Raw genomic sequence first — 17,000 nt, forward strand, 5'->3', positions numbered from 1 at the left:
TCTTTGACTCAGCGCATTTTTGCTTCTTTGTTTTTCCTGCCCTTCATCTCTAGGGGAGGTGATTGGGTGCTGGCCAATCCACTTAGCAGCTGATTGGGGCTGAAGGAGATTGAGGCGGGGCCTCTGCCCAAACCACAAGATTAAGCCATGCAAAGGATATGACTGGGAGGGTGGGGATAACCCATAAAAGGGCACGTGGAGGCAGAGCTGGCCTTATGGAACTGCATGGACACAGCCTAGAAGGCAGGAGAACTCACGTGAAGGCAATAGGACCTTAAGTGTAAGAAAGAGCCCCTTTCCCCTCAGACACTATTGTTTCCTTTGCAGGACAATCCTGAAGAAGGTGACCTGAATGTAAGAGGACATGTCTCTTCTTCTCCCCACGGACAAAGCAAATTTGGAACGTAATTTTCTTTGCCCATTTCTCATTGTTGCCCAGGTAATAGTGGTTCCCCTTTTGTGGACCTCTGGCCCAGAAGTTACTTTCTTTTACACACACACACTTCCTTGAGATGCATTCTGGAACATACTCCCCTACTGGCAAGCAGAGATTCTTGGATTATCATCGCTGTCATCATTCATTGTTATTTTGAGGCATACTGGAATGAGATGTGTCCTTGAAACACCGCGATCCGAATCGTCATAATCCTACACATTGCACAGGAGCCCTGCCTGCTCTTTGCACACCTAAAAATAATTCGTTTGCTAGATGGTGTCATCTTTCAGCACATAATGAGAGAGTTTTGGTCTTAATCTGCTTGAAGGTAAAGGTAAAGGTAAAGGTACCCCTGCCCGTACGGGCCAGTCTTGACAGACTCTGGGGTTGTGCGCCCATCTCACTTAAGAGGCCAGGGGCCAGCGCTGTCCGGAGACACTTCCGGGTCACGTGGCCAGCGTGACATCGCTGCTCTGGCCAGAGCCAGAGCCAGAGCCAGAGCCAGAGCCGCACACGGAAACGCCGTTTACCTTCCCGCTGGTAAGCGGTCCCTATTTATCTACTTGCACCCGGAGGTGCTTTCAAACTGCTTGGTTGGCAGGCGCTGGGACCGAGCAGCGGGAGCGCACCCCGCCGCAGGGATTCGAACCGCCGACCTTTCAATCGGCAAGCCCTAGGCGCTGAGGCTTTAACCCACAGCGCCACCTGCATCCCTAATCTGCTTGAAGAGGACTCTTAATAAGCATCCTGCGCTGGAGGCAACAGGGAGGGCTGGAAAACCTTTGACACATTTGCTGTGTACTTAGAAACCACAAGAATCTTATCGTGGCTGATTCAGGTATATGTGGCACTTGGACAGTACATGATGGGTATGGCGTCTCAGTTCTGGAATGCCTGGACATAGCAGGGTCACACTTTCCAGATAATCGGAATTCACTTCAGAACAGTGCATTCCTGTGGCCGGGGTAGTAAGGAATCAATGTATTTAGTGGCTGTTCTTTTCATTCATTTTAGTACAGCCCCAATTCATCTTCCTCCCCAAGAAGACTAAGTTATTATTATAAGATTAAGCAGCAGTATCTTATACAATGTTTTTCCTACACACCAATACATGTGTGCATATTACAGGTGGCACCTCACACATGTTGCAGATGCACCATACATGTAAAGCAAATTTAAAACACATTTTCCTTCCAAAGAATCCGGGGGGGAGGGGGGGAGTTGATAGCTATGGCTGGAAAAGAAAGGAAAGGGAAAGGAAAAGGGACCCCTGACCATTAGGTCCAGTCACGGACAACTCTGGGGTTGCGGCACTCATCTCGCTTTACTGGCCAAGGGAGCCGGCATACAGCTTCCGGGTCATGTGGCCAGCATGACTAAGCCACTTCTGGAAAACCAGAGCAGCAAAAACAACTGTAAATTCTTAGCACCCATTTTTCAGATTGCTGCCCTGTATTTCGGGTGTAGATTCCCCACCCCCATGGTTTGCATGTGCAGTTTTCTAGTTTCAACTCTGTTCAGGAGCATACTGGAAACAGCACAACTGGAGAAGAAATCAAAGCAGGAAGCAGTGGGCATGGAAAGCGGAATGGCAGAAAGTGACAACTGACCTGCCCATCCAAAAACACTGAAATAAATTGTCTGCAGCCCCAACTGGAGAGGTTTGGAGCCTGATTTCCCCCAACTTATTGGATTATCCCCTTATTGGGTAACCTAAATTTAAAGACGCCTGCCAACCTAGCAGTTCGAAAGCACCTCCGGGTGCAAGTAGATAAATAGGGACCGCTTACCAGCGGGAAGGTAAACGGCGTTTCCGTGTGCGGCTCTGGCTCGCCAGAGCAGCGATGTCACGCTGGCCACGTGACCCGGAAGTGTCTCCGGACAGCGCTGGCCCCCGGCCTCTTGAGTGAGATGGGCGCACAACCCCAGAGTCTGTCAAGACTGGCCCGTACGGGCAGGGGTACCTTTACCTTTACCTTTTAAATTTAAAGAAGAAAAGCATTGAGATTGGTGTTGTTTGAGGGCATCATCATGTGGACTACACAACCTGAATGGGAACACTGCAAACACACAATAAACTCAGTTGTGGCATGCCCAAAATTGCATATGTTTAGTCTTTTTTCCCCCTTCCTCCTTGCAACTTTCAAAACAAATGTCTAAATATGTTGCCCAGTGTAAGCAGCAATATGGAATTAGCATGGACAACGTAACGTTTGAGATGCACTCTATATAGGGTACTGCTGCATGATTTTATAAGGAGCCTACATTAGAGGGATGATACAGAGATAGTTGGTCTGACTTCTGATGACACAGATTTGACACATTTTGTATTTCACTGGGGCAAATACGGATCTGACAAATTTTTGCTGCCTGAATGCTGTTTGTAAGCAACAAGTTGCAGTTTGACTGGCTCTGAGCAACCATTGCAAAATGATCCTTAGCCAACTAAGCAGCCTGTACATGCTTATCAGGGAGCAAATGCTTTCAAATCTCAAAACACTGACTCAGACCAGCTTATTGCTTTCTGTGTAATAGGTCCCTTGAGTCAATTGAGTATTGTTTAAATAAAAGTGGTCTTTTTTTAGGTGGGTCAGAACGCACTACTGGGTCAATGCCTGATCTACAGTGGGTCACAACAGCAGCACTACCAGTATAACAGCATATGGTAAAGAAAGAAAGAAAGAAAGAAAGAAAGAAAGAAAGAAAGAAAGAAAGAGAGAGAAAGAAAGAAAGAAAGAAAGAAAGAAAGAAAGAAAGAAAGAAAGAAAGACATGCTTGGGTTGAAAATGGTTCCCAGACCTGAAAAGGATCAAAACCGCTGCACTCACCAAACAGCCCACATAGCTTATCTATAACAGCAGGGTATGTATTCAGTGCTTTGAATGATTTATGATGTCCTGCAGTACTGGCAGATATAAAGACATTAAAAGCTGCTTTTGTAGCCTTAGTGGGTTATTGTTGATTAAACAAGCTTGAAAGACAAGGTTCAAATTATAGTTAATGAAGTGGGTTTAATTATAGTTTATGAAGTACACATGTACATTTCCTTCAAGCACATTTGGTTTTTACTACAGGCAATGGGGAAAAGATGTGCACTGCATTTTATCAATCTGTTTTAGAGATTATGTCCCAGTTTTTTTCCACAGCATCTCAAAGCATCTTAAAGTAATTGGCCTCAGTCAGTATTTTATTACTGTAAACAATAACCCTTCACTATGATCAATAAAAATTCACAAGCAGACAAGAAATAAAGCAATCACCCTATAAAAATTAATATCCAATTTAAATTTTGCATCCAATAAACACTGAGTGGCAAGCAGCTTGATCTGTTGCTCTCAGCAAAATGATGATGATGAGTCCTTTATTATTATTATCAGAATTATAGCTTAACTTTCACTGGCAAGATACAGCATTGAATATGGCCACTGCCGTGCTGCCTTTTGTTTATCTGTGTATCCACAGGTGCACACCTCAACACTGGGCTTGGAAAATTCAGGACACCATAGCAAAAATGGGCTTTGCAAACTGTACACAGTATTGATTCTCCTCTCCATCATAGAGCAGCGGTGAAAGAATGCAAGCCGCTTACAGGTCTCTGTTGTGTTTCTCTTACCATGGTCATTTCCAGACCACCTGCTTACTGAGCATTCATCCTTCATTGATGGCAGGGTAATTAGATTATGTCGGCTATTTAATGATTTGTTTATAGGGAGGTTAGATGATGTTGTATCAGATGATGTTGCATCAAGAACAAGTGTCATCCCATACATTCCAGTGCATTTCCCTGTCCTTATCACAAAAAAAGTTCAGTGTTATGGGAAAGTGAGTTTGCTGTGCAAGACCTCCCCATCAACTGCAATTGTGTAACCTCTGCGTAGACTTTCTATAAGCAAATCAGGATGAATGCTGAATAAATATGCCTTTTGGTGGAGCCCAAAGGTGTGGATGAAATATAGCAGGATGTGCACTGAGAAATAATGTGACCCAGTGGGAAGTCAATTGCAGTTTTACACAAGAGCAATAACTGGGTAGCATCAAGAGCTCTCAGGCTGGGAGATTCAGCGGTTTTAATTGAAATTAGGCTAGCTTGTTGGTGTATCTGGTATCTTCTCTCTCTCTCTCTCTCTCTTTGATAATGATTTATTAATTTTTCAAAAATGACAAAAAAGAAAATCAATAATAAAAACAATAACAATACAATAACAAAGCAAATATAAAAATTCAAATTGTAATTCTTAACTCAATTGACTTCCCTCCACTCCCCCTCTTGGCTCCATTGTATTGACTTATTCATGCACATCCATAAAGCCTTATACTCTTAGCAATCCAATTTTCAAACCTTATTTCTCTTAATACAAGTGATTTCTTAAAGTTCTACTAATGCAAAAATCTGTACACAACCCTTGAAAAGTATGCATTAAACATTTCCCTTTTTAAAAAACAAAACAATACCCTCTTTCTTTCTTGGGTTTCAAATTATCTAATATTTCCTGAATAGTTCATTAATTAATTCTTGCCAATCTTCTTTGTCTTCTTTGGTGGCAGCTTCTTCCTTCTGTAGGGATGGGCTGATCTTGGCCTGGTGATGGTATCTTTTCTCTCTCTTACATCATGGAGGCTGGCTTTTATTATGGGTGGATGTTCTGTATTTTATTAATATTATTGCTACAAGCTTATCGTGGGCTTGGCTAGAATAATAAACTTAAGAACTGAACAAAACTTTGTAGCATGTAAAACTGGGCTGGCCAAGTATGCCGTTCTCACGCTGATTTCAGGAGCAATAATAATAGCTGCTTGGGGTACTGGGCATTGGAGAGAATTTCACCATGAACCTCTTACTTTTTCTGCAGCACATAATACATTTAATTTGTTCACAAACTTTATGGTTTAGGCCCTTTGCAGCATTCTCAGTAGTCCTGCCCACCCTGTAGAATTCCCTCCTATCAGATGTCAAACAGATAAACAACTAAACAAGTTTCTGAAAACACCCTGAACACCTGTATTGGGAAGTCTTAAATGTTTGAAGTTTGCTATGTTTTTATTATATTGGAAGCCACACAGAGTGGCTGGGACAACCCAGCCAGATGGGTGGGGTATAAATAATAAAATTATCATTCCTTTTTTTTTACAGCAGTTTTCTGTAGAGAAAATTTATACCACTGCCACTAAAGAAAGGTTATGTCATTTCTGTAGCTCAGGAGTTCTGAAGCTCATTGAGGAAATGCCACAAATCATGTATGCATGATGAGTAAAGGGATATAAATATAGATGCATAAACATCCTGTCCCTAGTCACACCCCTTCAAGAAAGTCCACCTCATGCTATCCATGGTACATTTTTGCACTGAGGTAATAACAGGGTTTGCTCCATACCTTTGCCCCTTCAGGTCTCTGGACTGACTACAAATTTCATGCAAACATGAGGTGCTAAGCCTTGATGGTCACTTCAAGACTGCCAGTATTTTGCATGACTCATTCGAAGGCAAGACTTTAAAAGCAGGGCCTCCTAATTGGAGTTTAAATCAGGGGTATTCTGAAACATGTTCTCGACAAAATATTAATGCATTAGTGCTGGATTTATTCCACTTGAGCTGTTGTTTTATGATGCTTCCCCAGTGCTAACACATTATTGCCATCTGGACAGGATATAGTGCAATAAAAGCAGGACAGTAATAAGTCAGAACATTTGTGGTATAAAAAGTTACGGGATTTCAGTTTATGCACTGACTGAAGATAAAGCAGAGTTGCTAAACCCAAACCTTTGCAGCTGCAAACAGTTACGGAAAATGGAATAATCAGTGCTATTTTTCCAGAAAAAGAGGTGCTGGAACTCACCGTGAACACCTCCCATGTTCTCTTAGAATGCCAATGGCGCCCACCTGATGGGTGGCAGCCCTGAGTTCCAGTGTGTTGTTTGTTTGTTTGTTTGTTTGTTTGTTTGTTTGTTTGTTTATTTAATATCCCACCCTTCCTCCCAAAGGAGCCCAGGGCTTTTTGCAGTTAGGAAATTGACAGGGAAACGTGAGATAAACAAATGATTAAGAGAAAGACTTGTAAACACCATGCAAGTCAATCAAATATATCGGAAGGACAATTGACGTTATTTTCTAGAGATCAGTCCATACCATAAAGCGTATCTGTTAACTAGGGACTGAACTCACAGTAATTTTTGCATTCATTTGTTTTCAGAATTACCTTGCACAAAATCTGCTCATAAAGTAACTTGGTTTACAAAATGCCTTTAAGTTGACATTGTGTTCTGCAAACCGATGCAAGTTGTTTCAATTATCTCTTTTCTGTTCCAACTTTTGCAACTCTTCGTTGCAACTTCAGGTCTACTAATGTTAATAACTGGCTGACATCTCCTTGGGTTCATTTGTGCCCCCAGGGTCTTGTGCAGTCTTTGTTCTTTGCTCAGCAAAGCTTTTTCATCACCCGGCAATTCCCTCAAAATCACACCTTCCTGCAGTTTGCTTTCTCCTGCATGAAAAATGGATTGGCTCACTCAGCTTGAAATAACAATTCCTTCTTGTAGCCTTTTGATAGTGTAAAGCAACCATGATAGTTCCCCTGCTTTTTTGTCTGTTTGACTTGTCTTCATACCTCATACATTGATCCTCATTTATGTAGGGGGTTTTTGTGGGGTGGGTGGGAGATTAAATTATTTTATGAACATCTATGTGGTAAAGCAGGTAAAGGATTTCACGGTACAGTGGTACCTCAGGTTACAGACGCTTCAGGTTACAGACTCCGCTAACCCAGAAATAGTACCTCGGGTCAAGAAATTTACCTCAGGATAAGAACAGAAAACGTGCAGCGGCGGCGCAGCGGCAGTGGGAGGCCCCATTAGCTAAAGTGGTACCTCAGGTTAAGAACAGTTTCAGAAGAATGGACCTCCAGAACGAATTAAGTTCTTAACCCGATGTACCACTGTATAAAAAGAATGCTTCTACGTATGTCTGAAAACAAAGCTGTAAACAAAAGTGAAGTTGCAGTTATAGACTATGGGAGTTTACATGTTAAAGCAGCACTGAACAGGGAGGTGACTTGGGTAAAATAATAATAATAATAATAATAATAATAATAATAATAATAATAATAATAATAATTTACTGTGACACTAATAGTAGCTGTCACTTCATATCTAGTATTAGTTTTGACTTTCATAGTGCTTTTTTTCTAGAAAAATGGGTGCCGGTACTCACCATGAAGTTGTTACAGTAAGTCCCACACTTTTTAACAACAAAAGGTGCCAGTACTGCGTACCCTTGAGTACTCCCCTTTTAAAAAAAGCACTGGGCTTTTGTCATATATTGCTTAAAAATGCAGGTGCTGCTAACACAGTGGTTTGACTTAACCCCAGGAGGCGCACTTCATTGTCTCTCAAAACAGATGGATGCTGTAACAGTGGCAGGCATACATTCTGCAACAGTGGCGTAGCGTGGGTTGTCAGCACCCGGGGCAAGTCAAGTAATTTGCACCCCCTAACCCGTGAATTTGCGCCCCCCTAACCCTAACCCCCAGATGTTGCGCCCGGTGCGGCCGGGCCCCCCTGCACCCCCCACGCTACGCCACTGTTCTGCAAATATATTTTTAAAAGCACATGGGGCACAGAATGGGCTCAGAAATTGTTACAGACATTTGCAAATCTGTCTAGACTTCAGTGGAAACCCCAGTTGTGGAAAATTCAAGCATTTCCCTACTGTTAACATGTACAAAGGAGTGACAAGTTTCTTTTTCTATGATTACGACAGCATTGATAATTTTAGAGATGACTTGTGTAACACCTCTTTTTGGATGGGTGGGAAGGATCTATACTACCCTTAGTTAGAGCAACTAGATAAATGTGCTGTGTTGTTTTAGCTTCTGCTATATTACTTTTGCTTTTACTGAGTTGCTTTGGTTTTGATTCTTTGTTTTAATATTGTGTGGCTATTTTTGTGGATGCTACCATGAAATCCATGTGTGGATGAAGGTGTGGTCTAAAACATTTAAGATATACATACCTATATTAAAAAAAGGAGCAGCAGCTGACTCATGAGGTCTCACCCCAATTTTGGTTTAGGTAATTGCTGAGGCCATGGTGAGAGCCAATGGCCCCACACAGCATCTCTTAAAGGATTGTTCATGACCATGACCATATAGATGCTATCGAGCATGACTCAGTACATAACCTGAGAAAGCTAAGTCACCTGAAAGAAAGAAGCTACTGGTGTTTGGCTTAGCATGAACTTGGGTTTAGCCTCTACCCATGGATTAAAATCATTAATCCATTAATCATTGGCCAGCTTTGAATTGTTCAAAGTGTTTTCTGACTCTTATCGCTTCCAACCTCACAACAACAAGGCCATTATTATTCTTGTTTTGAACCCTGTACATCATAGGTGGCCAGTGTGGGTGCACATGTGCCCACAGATGCCTTCCCTGAAACCCACAGGGACAATCTTTTGGCTGAAATTAGGCTTGGATAAACCCTCCTGTGGCCAAAGGAATATATATATATATAATCTCAAGCCTAATTGTGGCACAGGAGCAATTTCAGGTTGGGAGGAAACATCTGGGGTGGGGATGCACATGACATTTTCTCTGGTTTGAGGTGGGTGACCCCTGCTGTATGTGAAACTCATTGGCATCAATATTTGTTCTTGCTCCCCCCTGCTTTTGTAATCCAGTGCAGTGTGGGAAGAAACTGATATCTTTGAGAGCTTGCATGTGGGAAGAGGCACTTCCCTTTCCCTAAAGGGTGTTTTTTTCTGTCAAAATCAGACACTCCAACTAAGGGCCATCTGTTTATTCAGCATTCCTCCTGATTTTGTGTCACAAAGCTTATGGTTAGGCTATGTCCCGTCTTCATTGAGCTTTTGTTTTGATTTCTTTGTGGGGAGATAATATGACAGTGAACATTCATTCTGAATTCATCCTTATTCGCTTGAGCAGTGGTTCTGTTTTTATTTTGTATGCTTGATACATCTTCCCACTATTCATTCATTCACCCCAACTGCAAAAAGTCTTCTTTTTCCACCCAGAAAAGAAGATTTGCTGTGCTAAGGTGAAATAGTGTTTTAATTCACTTCTATTGCACAGGTGGCGTAGCTAGCTGCTCAGGCACCCGGGGGCGGGGCAAGCTGTCCATGGGGGGGGGGGAGCTGGGCAGGGCATTCTGGGCAGAGCCTGCATGGAGTCCGCCCACTGCCTCCCCCTCTCAGCCACCCTCCAGCTGAGAGGGAGGCAGTGGGCTGACAACAACCCCACACTGCCCAAAACGGCAGTGCGGTGGCTGCAGGCACCCGAACCACTGTGTCACTCCCAGGAGAGACGCATGGCTTAGGTGCGCTTCAGGCCTTGTGGTAAGTGCCTCCCCCCTAGGTGAGTGGTGCCACATTGCTTTATTGCACAAACCTAAATGTGCACTCTGCACTTGAATCCACTCCACAGAATGGTGACAGACTGGAGGCACTATCAGTGGGAAAAGAAATATGCTCTCTTCCTTGTTTCTTCACAAGATACTAGACCAGCATTGAAACCTGTTTCTGGTGCCCAGGCCAGCATCAAAATATTTGGAGGCAAAAAATGGGGGGAGGGACAAAATAGATGTGGCTGCTCAGTCAGAACTTGAATAGAGGAGGTGTAGAACATTTGTATTCTTGTTTGACAGCTGGAATTCCAGAAACGGCCCCCTGGATAATGGAAGAATCTCTGCTCCCTCAGTAAGGATAGGGGAGAAATTCAGTTCAGATTGCATTTAAAGTCAAATCTATCAAATTCAAAATAGTATGGGAACTGAAACACGGGCACTCTTTGAAATTTAACTTTATCTGAATTTTCAAAAATGCATATATTGCAAAAATCTCATATATTATGAGAGAGTTTGCATAAAAAATAATTTGATCATGAACATTGCTTGCAAGAGTGCATTATGCTAGAGCAAATTGCTTACCAACCTGTGCACATAATGTCAAAACTGCAAATAAAAATGTATTTATTAGGATAATTTCACACTAAAATTATGATGAATTTTCATGAGGATTTTTTTAAAAATGCAGAAACTTCAGAAATGTGAAGAACTGGATTTAAGATTGCGTGGGGGGACCCTGAAAGAATTTGAATTTACATATCCTTCACCCTTACCCCCGGTAGTGATTCCTGTATCCAGGGCTAAACTGTGGCAAGGTCTGGCTTGAATTAAATTTACCTTGGTTGCAATAATGTATCTGTGTAGACTACATGAGGATATTTGGTTAGGTAGGGGTGATCAATGAATGAGAGCTGTGTGTGTGTGTGTGTGTGTGTGTACGCACGCGCGCGCACACACGCGCACACACTTTTTTGTGCTTTGGTGAAATGAAGATGCAAATAAATATCCAAGGAGTTGGGTCCCACAGGGGCCACGGAGTGAGAAGGAAGTTCTGGGTGCTGGAAAGCAGAGAAACTCAATGAGATCCTGTGCAGTTTAACATACCACATCCCTTTGCTAAAATTTGTCAGCAGGCTACACCACATTCTCTGAGCAGATGATGCACTCCTCATGTGATGATTAATGCAAGTTATTCTGATGCTCTCCTTTGTCCTAGTTGTGAATAATTAAGTATTTATATTTAATGCTTAGTCCTTATTCTCGCTGTGGACGTCTTACCGACGTCATGGAGCTTGCTATAGTTTAAGTGACATATGGGCCCTTGACCATCATTCCATTCTGAGGCAAATATTTCTCTTTCTTAGATATCCCAAGTTCAGTTATCAGAGTGCTCTTGAAGATTCTTCAGAAAGCTCTGCTATGTTTGCTTTTTCATTCCATTTGGCACCTCTTTCATATATTTTCTATTTGTTATAATAATGAAAAGTAAATAATGATTCATTGTCCTTTCAGAACACTCAGAATCTGCTGCCTGGGGCAGCAAACTCGCTTGATGTAAATGGTAGGGGCCCCTTTCCCTCCACGCTCCTCATTTTTCTCAACTTTTCCTTGCACACAGACCACCCCCATTTTATTCCACCTCTCTCCTATTCTGCAGCCCCCCTCTGCACAAACACACCATGCTGATATATCCTACTGTATCTTAAAGTTGAATAGAATCTTAAGGAGCAAACCTGTCAACTTATTCAGTTAGAGAATGTTAAGTTCAGTTGAGGGATGTTGTACGTACTTGAGTGTTCGCTTGTTAAAGTATATTTTCTGAAGTACTACACTGAGTCTGGACCTTCATATTGAAGACAACATATGGTACCAGGAGTGAAATACATGATTGTAGGATGGTACTATAGAATATTTGGGGTCTTGGCATGCTTTACCTCTCGCACATGAGGCAATTGAGGAATGGGAGAGGCAGAAGTTTAAAACTGCCAATTGTTTCCTTTCAGTATCACTCCCTTCTCGTTGTAATCAAATGACAGCAGAAGTTTGAGTAAAGCAGGGATGGAGGAGCACTGAAATGAAAACTGTGTTTTTTAAAAATGACAGAGCTTTGAAAAAAGCAGGGATGGAGGAACACCGAGTTGTTGTTGTTGTTAAAAAACAAACAAACCAGTTTTAACAGGAAGAAATAGCAGAGGTGGATACAGTGCAGAAGCTAACATCAAAAAGCTAACATCACACAGCCTTTCCAAACTCCCGTCTTACTGTACACAAATCTTGTTTTAAACTGCCACTCCCCACTTCAGTGTTTCCCACTGCTCACTCTGCACAAACCTGTTCTATTGTTTAAAATAACATTTTCCTGCGTTCCTCCATCCCCTTCTTTTTTATTTGCTTGTTATTTATTTTCAAATATAAAAATACAGATTTTAGAACCAAAGGTACAGCTATGCAGTCCCTTTAACCACAGTACAGTATGCACATATTTACTTGGAAAAGATGCCTTGGGGTGGGGGGGCAATGCTAAATTCAAATCTGAGCTCTAATAGTTTGATGTTTCAGTTTCTGTGATGTCTGATCCTGGAATAAAATATGTTGAAATTTACTTCCATGCTTCTTACTTCTTGTTATCCTATTCCCTTTGATCTCTTGTAGTTCACAGGATCTTCATTATTTCAAATCTAACATTCTGTAGATGACACATGCATCATGTGTTGATAAGTATTCCATGACATCACAGCTATTTAGCCCATGGTAGAGGCCTTACAGGAGAGCTGAAACAGCTACGTTTCAGCCATTAACCACTGTTGTTGTCCCAACCATTGTTATCGTAGAACTGAGTAAAAATTGTCATCATATGAATTTCTGTTGGTTTGTAGCTTTTCAGCAGTCCTTCCACCTGGCACCTAACCTATCCTAAAAAACTTTCACATTCAGTAGCAGTGGAAATGTACAACAGCTTCTGTTTCAAATAGCTGAGTAGGTGCTGGCTGCCAATTATAATAAACATTAATATGTAGTAGTCATAGACTGAAGCATGTTAATCTACACCCACCTGAAGACATTACCATAATTCTGCACTTACAGGCCACTATTATCGGGTTGCCAATTCCGGCAATTGTATGAGTCATGACCAGTGAATTTCTATTAGCACCTTAAAAATTCCTACCATTCCACCACCTGGAAAACTTAGAAGAGGTCAGTCTGAAGACTGAGCCATCAACAGACCACTTCAGCTACCAAGTCTGGGGTTTTCAGACTAACCATAAAAAGTAAATAAATAAGATGCATTTTTTTAATTCTCTCCCCCCCTCCCCCCCCCAGTTTAAATCAAATTTAAATTAAATTTATGCAATCTCTTTTTCCCAGTGCATGTAACCTTTCTGGTGATGAATGTACTTATCATTATTACCTCATGCTTTCTGTATTTTCTAATACTTTCTTACAACAATTTGTACCTTTTTGCTTGTTTTAGACAAGCATCATTCAAACGCTGCCATAGATATTGTACCACTGTTACTATTCTGTAGATATCTCTTATACATACCCCATTTTTGAATAAATGATTACCTAGTATTACCTCTTAGTCTGTTAGTCAATTGTGCCATTTCCACATATTCCAGGAATTTGCGCTTGCCAATACAAGATGTATTTTTTTTATTCATTTAGTTTCTATAATAGCCTTCACCCAAGGATTGTGGGGTGGTTTACAATATAAAAACACAAAAATACACAACATAGTAACAAACTAAATAACAACACCCACCCAGCCCAGTTTCAAAGGTCATAAATTGTTCAATTAGCCAAAGGCCTGGGTGAAGAACAATGTTTTTGCAGGGCACCTAAAGATATGTAACAAGGGCACCAGGTGAGCCTCCCTGGGGAGAGCATGCCACAAGCAGGGAGCCACCACAGAAAAGGCCTGTTATTGTGTTGCCACCCTCTGAACCTCTCATGGAGGAGGCACAAAAAGAAGGGCCTTAGATGATGATCACAGGGGCTGGTTCAAATGGGGAGGAGCGGCCCTTTAGATATCGCAGTTGTGGGCCATTCAGGGCTTTATAGGTCAAAACCAGCACTTTGAATTGGGGCCATAAACTAATTGGCAGCCAGTGCAGCCAGGCCAGATCTGCTGGGCTTGATGTATTTCAGGATCAGGATGTAATCTGGCTCAGTCAGAGATCTACTGGATCATAACTATACTCAACCTGGCAGTTCTAGGATTGTCTCCTTATTACTACAGTTATATACCATTTAATACAGTTTCTAAGCATTTTACAAAATAACAATTACCGTACATAAGAAACAATGAAACTGAGAAAATACAGTACAATGCAATACAATGCAATAACCCTTCCCCTCTAAACAGCAGCACATTTTGAGACATTATTCAAGTCGGGGCTTAATTTCCTCTTCAGCCTCCCACTTGCCAAGGTGGTACACCCTCATTTAAAGCCCATCGCTGAGGCTTTGGTCGAAGAAAATAACATGAACTATACTGTAGATTCAAATCCTTTCCAAACTTATTTTTGTTATGCCTGAAAATTATCGCAAGGCTTGATAATGAGCTCCAACAAAACCTCTTTGTTCCAAAGGAAGCTTTGACACAAATCTCTGATAAATGCCACCCACCATTGCTGATTCATCCATTTAAAAAATGAAATTGCAGGCTAAATTCTTTAAGAAACTTCAATGGAACAATAAACACTTTGCAATACTTCAGAGTACAATCGTTGTTGTTGTTGTTTATCGTTTAGTCGTGTCCGACTCTTCATGACCCCATGGACCAGAGCACGCCAGGCACTCCTGTCTTCTCAGAGTACAATACACATGCTCAAACAAGCACAGTAGAGGTAAATGAAGATCAAAAGGAGGCTACGTAATCTGTCCCAAGGTAAAGGTAAAGGACCCTTGGATGGTTAAGTCAAGTCAAAGGTGACTATGCGGCACTCATCTCGTTTTCAGGCCGAGGGAGCCAGCATTTATCCACAGACAGCTTTCTGGAACATGTGGCCAGCATGACTAAACCGCTTCTGGTGCAATGGGATGCCGTGACAGAAGTCAGAGTGCATGGAAACAGCATTTATCTTCCCACTGCAACAGTACCTATTTATCTGTTTGCACTGGTGTGCTTTCAAACTGCTAGGTTGGCAGAAGCTGGGACAGAGCTACAGGAGCTCACCACCGTCATGTGGATTCGAAATGCTGACCTTCTGATTTGCAAGCCGCAGAGGCTGAGTGGTTTAGACCATAGCACCAGCCGCATCCCTATAGAGCTTGTTGGCGAACCTGTTAGTCACAGGAGCTATGACAAAGCACTAAGCCCACCGGCGTTCTCTCTTTTCAGGGAACTGTGTCAGGGATGGGTGAGAAATTTAGTTCAGTTCGCATTTAAAAGTGAGCCTCTCCAATTTGCACTATCATAAATAATACTGGAACTGAAATATGGCCATTTTACAAAATTCACAATGCTTCTAATTTTGCAGTGCAGTTCTCCAACCACGTTATGTGTACAATAATGTGTGTGTGTGTGTGTGTGTGTGTGTGTACACACACACACACACACACACACACACACCGTATCTTTCCATGTATAAGACTAGGTGTTTTTACCAAAAAATTAGGTTTAAAATTGGGGCTCCTCTCATACACAGGTAATGCTGAGGAGTCCTCAAAAATAGGGGGTGTCTTATACATGGGGGCATCTTATACACGGAAAAATATGGTGTGTCTGTCTATATGTATATATGTGTGTGTATGTATATGTGTGTGTGTATTTGCAAGGGTAAAAGGTGAATAAAACACATATAATAGTAGCATACAAAAATGCATTCTATATGAGGAAATTGCTTTGCAAAATATGTGTGTGTAGGGCAAAGGTGCATACAAAAATACTAAGAGAAGCTCACTCATGAATTTTCATTAGAGCTTAAAAAAAATTGTGAAAAATTGTACTGACTAGTTAAAAAGAGAAAATTCATATTGAAAAGTGCTGTTTAAACAGTATTTGTTTTCAAAAGACACCTGGAAGGTGGGAAAGATGGTTCCTTCTGAACCTCCACTGGTAGGGAGTTCCACAGGGCAAGGGATTGCCACATTAAAGCGGACAATGGATCTGTCCTCTGCTGCAGGAATGGGGAACACACACACCTCTCTTCCATTCAGGTAAGCAAGAGGCATGGTTAGAGTTCACGGACAAATTGCAGCCAGGAAAAAACATTCAAGGAAGACTGTTGGGAGGTTCAAGGAGAGAGGTGTGGCTAAGGAGGGGGCATTACCTGGGGATAATCCCAAGGGGGAGAGACTTGGAGGGTTACATTTGACCCCCAGGCCTGAGGTTTCCTACCCTGAGTCTACTAAATGTCAGCGAGGAAATATTTCCAATCCTACAACTTTATTTGTCAGTGAATGCCATGCATATTGTTTTGAGTTTATGGGGGAGGAAGTAGGATGTATGAAAGATCCTTCTCGCCCTTGAACCCAGCAAGTGTTTAAATATAAACCATTAATGGAAAAAGGGACAAAAAGGACTGTGTGAGAAGACAAATGACTGGGGGCCCTCCCTCAACTCTGAGATACTTAGAAGGACAAAGCCTGAGTTTAGAGTTGAAAGTGGAAGTAATAAGACCTGGAGGTAAAGCAGCAAACTGGTGAGTCAGTCAGAACAACTTTTGAGAGCAATGTTTGATTTTGTTTGAATCCGTGGGAGAAACAAGATCCTTCTGGAGAGTGAATGCTGTGAACCCCTGCATCACAGAAGGCTCAGGTTGCAGATATGCATGAATAAACCATATATCCTAAAGACACCACAATCTCCACTGTCCTTCATTCCAAGAGGAAATACAAACTGAACCCTGGCTAAGCACGTGAAACATCTTGAATTTCGCACTGCTCAGAGATTAGGGAGGCACACAACAAGGTGCATATTTTGCACATTACCTTAGAACCCACATCTCTCTGGAGCAGGTCTTAACACCTTAATTGCTAAAGCATAATCATAAAGCTTAGCCATATGTTTACGCTGTGCCTGTGTTTAAATGATGACGAACGACAAAGGATCCTAAAAACTGCCCCTTTAAGGCAGGTACAGGAAATTCACAAACAGCCGCACAGAAGAAATGAACCAAGAACACCCACCGGTAGTGACCTGGCAATCCTCACATTCATGCAAGTGTTATCCAGTTTGTTTTTATGACGTGGAAGTCAAACGTGC

This window comes from Podarcis cretensis, assembly GCF_951804945.1.
Source record: "Podarcis cretensis genome assembly, chromosome: 1".
Lineage (NCBI taxonomy): Eukaryota > Metazoa > Chordata > Lepidosauria > Squamata > Lacertidae > Podarcis > Podarcis cretensis.